At 34.2% G+C, this 6,658-nt stretch overlaps 1 pseudogene; it reads right to left on the reverse strand.

The window, feature by feature from the left end:
* Positions 1–2,762: 2,762 nt before the first annotated feature.
* On the reverse strand, positions 2,763–6,425 carry LOC111179708 (large ribosomal subunit protein eL20 pseudogene; annotated as a pseudogene).
* Positions 6,426–6,658: the final 233 nt, after the last annotated feature.

Genomic DNA, 6,658 nt, shown 5'->3' on the forward strand with positions numbered 1-6,658 from the left:
TAGATTGCTTTGGGTAGTATAGTCATTTTGATAATAATGATTCTTCCAATCCAAGAACATAGTGTATCTCTCCATCTCTTTGTCTCATCTTTGATTTCTTTCATTACTATCTGATAGTTTTCTGAGGACAGGTCTTTTGCCTCCTCAGCTAGGTTTATTCCTAGGTATTTTATTCATCTTGATGTAATAGTAAATGGGATTGTTTTCCTTAATTTCTGTAATCTTTCGTTGTTAGTGTATAGGAATGCAAGAGATTTCTGTGTATTTTGTATCTTGCAACTTTACCAAATTCATTGATTAGCTCTAGTAGTTTCCTGGTAGCATCTTTAGAATTTTCTATGTATAGTATCATGTCATCTGCAAACAGTGACAGTTTCACTTCTTTTTCAATTTGGATTCCTTTTATTACTTTTTCTTCTCTGATTGCCATGGCTAGGACTTGCAAAACTATGTTGAATAAAAGTGGTGAGATTGGTCCTGATTTTTTTTAATAATTGGTATTGTTTAGTTAGGCCTTACTAAGTCCTCAGCCGTGACTTCAGTTCTTTATGTATATGAGCAAGTCCTTATTAACAACCCTGTGAGGAAGATATTATTCAATTTTATTGATGAAAAAAACTGAGATGTTGAGCAAGCAAGAGGCTTGACCAAATTCTCACAATTTATAAACTTGTAGAGCCAGGTTTGAAAACTGGAGGGTTCCAACTTCAAAGCTGGTGCTTTTGCAATGAAACATGATAGTTTTTTTAGGTCCATTTTGAAACTTCTGTTTGAAACTTCTGTCAAAGCCAGCTGCACCAAACTTGTTGATTTCCCTGAATTCTGCTCACAGAATTTCCCTGAAATAGATATTTCTGTTCTCTGCATGCAGAGCAGGGCAAAGGTCTATGAAGTGTTTCCGTTAATGGAAAGTTCCCACCTTTCTGATTTATGCCTTCTTTAAAAGCAAAAACATTTTCTGGGACTTCTGCAGTTCTTCACACCACCCCTAGAATCCTTCCCATGTTCACGTACTACCCACCTGAGCAGTATGGAAGACATTTCCACATCCCCAGGTCTTAACTATTTTCTTGTCCAATATTAGCATATCTTAATTATATTTTCATTGCTGAAGTCTTAGACTGTGGCTGTCCAGAATACAGAGAATTTTTCAGTAGGTTAAACAAATGTAAGTTTGGTTTTTACTGTTTTGAGTGTTAGATTCTTGTCAAGTTCTCTTGTGAGCTTTATAGTCTTTTAAATTCTCTACTACATTCCTTTAGGCCATTAGTACTTTCTCAGCCTTTCTGTATTTCACTTTGATGTTAATATTTTATGTTTCTGATCATGTATTTACTGTTCACCATCATTAAAAATAGTTAAATTGCTCAGTTGCAGGCTTTGGATTTTTATTATAATTCTTTAATTCCCTGAAGCCTGTTTCTGTGATAAAAATGACAAATATATGCAGAAACTGGTCAGATTTGGATGTTTAAATATTGTAATTCTCTTACAATAATTTAGTTATTTTTCAGAGAGTACCATGATGTAGAAGTAGAAAAGATCATAAAAAGGCCATTAAAAGTTTGACTTCCAACTGTTATAGCATGAGTAAAAGAGTTGGGCAGTAATGATGACAGCATGTTCTTGTTTCACTGCCTGGGTGAAGATTTTAATTCAAGATTGAAATTGGTACTGTATCTTAGACCTAAAATACTGGATGATGAAATCTATTTTGTCTGATATTAATATAGCCACTCCTACTTCCTTTAAATTTATGTTAGTACAGAATATCTTTTTCATTCTTTTTACTTTTTACTTGTTTTTCTTAATTTGCAGCAGCATAGAGTTTGGTGCTATCCCTTTTTTCTCCTAATCTAATTATCTCTGCTTTTTAGTTGTGTTTTTAAAGACCATTTACATTTCATATGGTTATTGGTATAACTGTATTGAACTGACCATCTTGCTTTTGTTTTCTGTTTGTCCCTTCTGTTCTATGTTCCCTTTATACTCCTTTTCTTTCTCAGTCTTTCAGATTAATATTTTTATGATTCCATATTGTCTTCTTTGTCTTATTAATTATAACTTATTTTACTGGTTGCTTTGGTGTTTATATTATATGTCTTTGACATATCATAGTCAATCTTTGCTATTGTACACTTACAGTATAAGAGACTGGCAATAGTATACTTTCATTTCTCTTTTCTCTCCTGGCCTTTAAACTATTGTCATACATTTCATTTTTATGTATGTTGAAATCCCTGCAATACCTTGTTATTATTTTTGCTTTAAACAGTTATCTTTTAAAGAGATAAATTAAAGTTTTTTAAAAAAAGTCTTTATATTTACATTTCTAGATTCTATTTCCAGTGCTCTTCCTTCTTTTGTGTACCTCCAGCTTTTCATCTGGTATAATTTTCATTCTGTTTGAGGCACTTACTTTACTATTTCTTATAGTGCAGGTCTATTGGTGATTATTTCTTTCAGTTTTTTATGTTTGGATAAGGTCTTTGTTTCACCTTCATTTTTCTATCTATTTTCACTGTCTCCCCCTTGCCTCCCCCTCCCTGTCCCCCACTACCCTAGTCAGTACTTTAAAGATGTTGCACTGTTTTCTAGCTTATCTTGCTTCTGATGAGAAACCTGCTGTTTCTCATCCTTTGTACATAATGTGTCTCTTTTTCTGCCCCCCTGACTACTTTTCACATTTTCCTCTTTATCACCAATTTTAAGCAATTTGCTTATGATGTGTTTTAGTTTTCTTCATTTTTCATAATTATGGTTGGGGTTCACTCAGCTTCTTGGGATTTTCCCCACAAGGAGTTTATTTTGGCTGACCTAGGGGTGGGGAGGGCCCTGTATCTAAAAGAAGGTGTTGGGCCTCTTGTTGGTGAAGCATGATTGAAGCTGGTGATGTAGGACTCAGTGGAGCAGCAGAAACTTGATCTTGCAGTTGTGGAACTGCTTGACTATTGGCAGGTGGCACCTGCTGGCTGTGATTTGCTTTACCATCATGATCTGGATTGAGTGGGCCCAGGTGCTGTGCTGGGCACCTGTGTCATGATAGCATTGAGTGGCAGTGCCTGTGATGGTCAGGTCCTGGTACACCTGGTACACGTGGGCACTCTGTCAGAGTTGTGATGCAACCAGATGCTGAAGTTCTTCACCTGCAGGAGGATTTCTTGAACACCTGCCCACAGTAGATAATTTCCCCTGAAGACTTCATCTTCTTCAGCTGAGACACAAAGTATCAGCACAGCATGATTAGGTACAAAGATTTTTATGTGGTAGAGGGGTGGTGAGTGGCATTTGGGAGTGGGCGGGAGGCCCCCCCGCCCACCACCACGTTATGCTCTTGTAGTGTGCATGAAGCCTTCGTGACACTCTCCAGGCTGGCCACCAGTTCACTGCTGCTTTGTTCATTTTTTCTTTGTGGGTTTTTTTTTTCTTGGTCCTATCTGTTTCATTTTGGATGGTTTGTTGCTATGCCTTGTAGTTTATCAATCTTTGCTTCCACTTTGTCTAATCTCCTGTTAATACCATACACCATATTTGCATCTCATGCATTATAGTTTTCATCTCTAGAAGTTCAATACGTGTCTCTTTTAACACCTTCCAGGTCTCCATTTAACGTGTTCAGTCTTTCCCCTGATTATTGTCAGTTTTTGACTTTTATAGTTTGAAGCTATTTTGTGTTAGGAGCATACAAGTTAATACTTTGTGCATGCATATGCACATATGTATGTCCAAGTATGTATGTTTGTGTGTATACATACACATGCGTGTATATCTATATACACGCATGTGTATATATATATATAAATAAAATCTGTGGAATTTTCCTTTTAAAGCTTTTTGCTTTAATTTGTACTTTGATACTAAAATTACAAAAAATCACTAAAATTACTGTTTTCTTCTGGTTAGTATTAGCTTGGCCAATCTTTCCCTGTATTATTTTCAATCTTTCAAGGTCTGTTTTTTAGGTATATCTCTTGTAAGCACTATAGAAATGAAATTAATTTTGTTTATTCTTGTTATCAGTCTTTGAATTAGAAGTATTCATCTGTTTATGGAATTTTACTCTCAGTCATCACAAGGAATCAGACAGAGAGCTATAAAAGTAGCTAAAGTGGGAGAAGCATAGATGTTAAGAACTCTTACAATAGTCTTGGTCATAGGTCCCAATTTTAATGGTTTCTGACTTTCTTTCTTGAATAGAGGCTGGAATTCAAGCGACTCCCATCAAATTATCTTTATTCTTGGCATATAGACCTGAAGATGCTAGTGGAGAAAAATTATCTTACTTTCCTAAGGTTTTCATGCTTTCTCAGCCTCCTGTCTCATATGAGAATGGATCTTTTAAAGCGTTATGAACAGTATTATTTTGTATTTGAAAGTTAATTTTAAACAATGTCAGTATGTAAAAAAACTATTTCTTAGTGTATAGATTTTCTAATTGTCTCCATTTTCTTTAGTTTATGAAGTTGCTTCTTTTGGTCATTCCTTTTTAGTTGGTCATACACTAAGTTTACTTGATCAGTGTTGGGGTGAATTTTTTATTCTAATAGACTATATACTGTTCAGGGTCATTTATAATGAATACAAGGTAACATGCCTATTATATAAAAATAAAATAATTGTTTTTGTGAAATGAATTGGAAGATGTGACATAATTAGACAGTGGGCATTTGTATTCTATTATTGCTTTAGAGCTGCAAAAAAATGGAGGTAGTTTATTTCATCTTGGTAATGCTCCTTCTTTCTGGTCCAACAATTTATCAGAAATGTTAATCCAGCAAGCCGTAAGTGGGGCGGGGGAGGGGAGGGTGAGAGAAGAGATTTAAAATTAGCCTGGAAATATTGCACAACTCATTAAAAATGTAATCATGCATAAAATGAGATCAATGAAAATTTATCTAAAAGTGCAAGGAAAAGGCATTTTCTAGTATGATACTGGATTTAATAGACTGGATTTTAATTTAGTCAGTTTGCTACAAAAAAAATCCCTCCAGGCTAAATAAAACAGTTTTCCCTCCCAGTTATTGTACAGACAGCTAATTTTCAGACCCTTTCCTTCTGATATTCAGTCTTATCTCTTGCTGGGTACGGGTTTCACTATATTGCAGAATTTGTTTTCTTTACATTTTCCATTACTGCTTTCATTTGCATGATAAATGATTAGAAGTAGAAACAGGAAAAGAAGCTATGCAGACATTTCTTTATTAATTTTGTTTAAATTAGAATAACTTTTTTATTCATCCTCCTCCCTCCCCATTTAACAACCAGTGTATCTGAATTATTTTAATATTTTATTGTAGAGCTAGAGAAATGGGTTGCAGTTTTTTTCTTGCACTTTCTTCATGTAACATTTTATTTCATTCTTATGTTTGTAGTTTACATTTTGGTTCCTGTCTTGTGCAGTTAATGATATTGATGAATTTTTCTCTTAAAAGATACCCTGTGTTTAAGGCTGAGTCTAAGGTACAGGTGTTTAAAATGCGTTGACACTGATGAAACTGAGTGCTTTGAAGATTTATTTTGCAGACAATATCATCACAATTCTTAAGCAATAAATAGGGTTTGTAAAATTGGGCTTTATTTATGTCTTCTGCCCCTTCTATCTTAGCTGCTTTTCTAGTCTGATAATTTAGAATGTGAAATGATGTAATTAAGTAAACCCATTAATGAAAACTTTCTGATGTTTTCCTTTCCCCCAAAGTTGTAAATGAAAAGAAGCTAGCTTTATTAATAAGAACTTCTCTGGGCAAAATTTGCCTGAGCAAAAATTAGTATGTAAGCTGAATGAATGGTTCCAGCAAAATTTGTCTGTAACAGAAGAATTTTATGATTATTTTATGATAATTCACATAGCTAACTTTTCTTTTTCTATTACACAGATTTTATGTAAATACTTTCCTGTTCAAAAAAAATCAAACATTACTGTTTGTTTATTCTTCCTATCCTTCTCTCTTACCTAAAACTAACACACTAGTCCTCAGCTATTCTTCCTGACATTTTTCTCTGTAAAATAGACCTGTACCTGTAGAAATACATTAGTTTTAATTTTTGTTAAATTATTCTAACATGAATTGTGTTACAATATTTTAATTTTTCTGCATTAAAAATTTTACTTAACATTATATATTGGAAAACTTTCCATTTCAATACGTATAACTATATTCTGTTGAAGTATTGAATAGTATTCTATAACGTGGAGCTAGGAAGATCTGGAAAGAACCTAAGTATCCATCTTTAAGGGAGTGTTAACTGCGACAAACAACGATGCAATAAAAACCTTTGTGCATACTTCTGTGCACAGTGGAAATGTTTTCTGGGGGAAGATGCCAAGAAGTAGGAGAGCAGGGTCATGGAACGCCCCTAAATTTCCCTCTGAGTGCTGTTTACCTAAATCCTATGCGTTTAACAATTGTCTCATTGTCGTTCATTTCTAAGTAGTTTTTGAGTTATATATTGATTTTTCTCTTAAACATGAGTTACTGTCTAGGGGAAAGTTTCTGTGTCCATGTAGATTTTTTGGGCTATCTTCTTGATGATGAACCGAAGTTTATTTCATTGTGATCATTCAGTATAACTTTGTATGATTTCTGCTTTACAGGAGTCAATGAGATTTTTCTTCATGACCTAATATGTGGTCAGTTTTCTTTTGTGCGTGTCCCTG

The sequence above is a fragment of the Delphinapterus leucas genome, chromosome 20 (genome assembly GCF_059928025.1).
Source record: "Delphinapterus leucas isolate spDelLeu-1000000601 "Yukka" chromosome 20, BTC_Dleu_Yukka2, whole genome shotgun sequence".
Classification (NCBI taxonomy): Eukaryota; Metazoa; Chordata; class Mammalia; order Artiodactyla; family Monodontidae; genus Delphinapterus; species Delphinapterus leucas.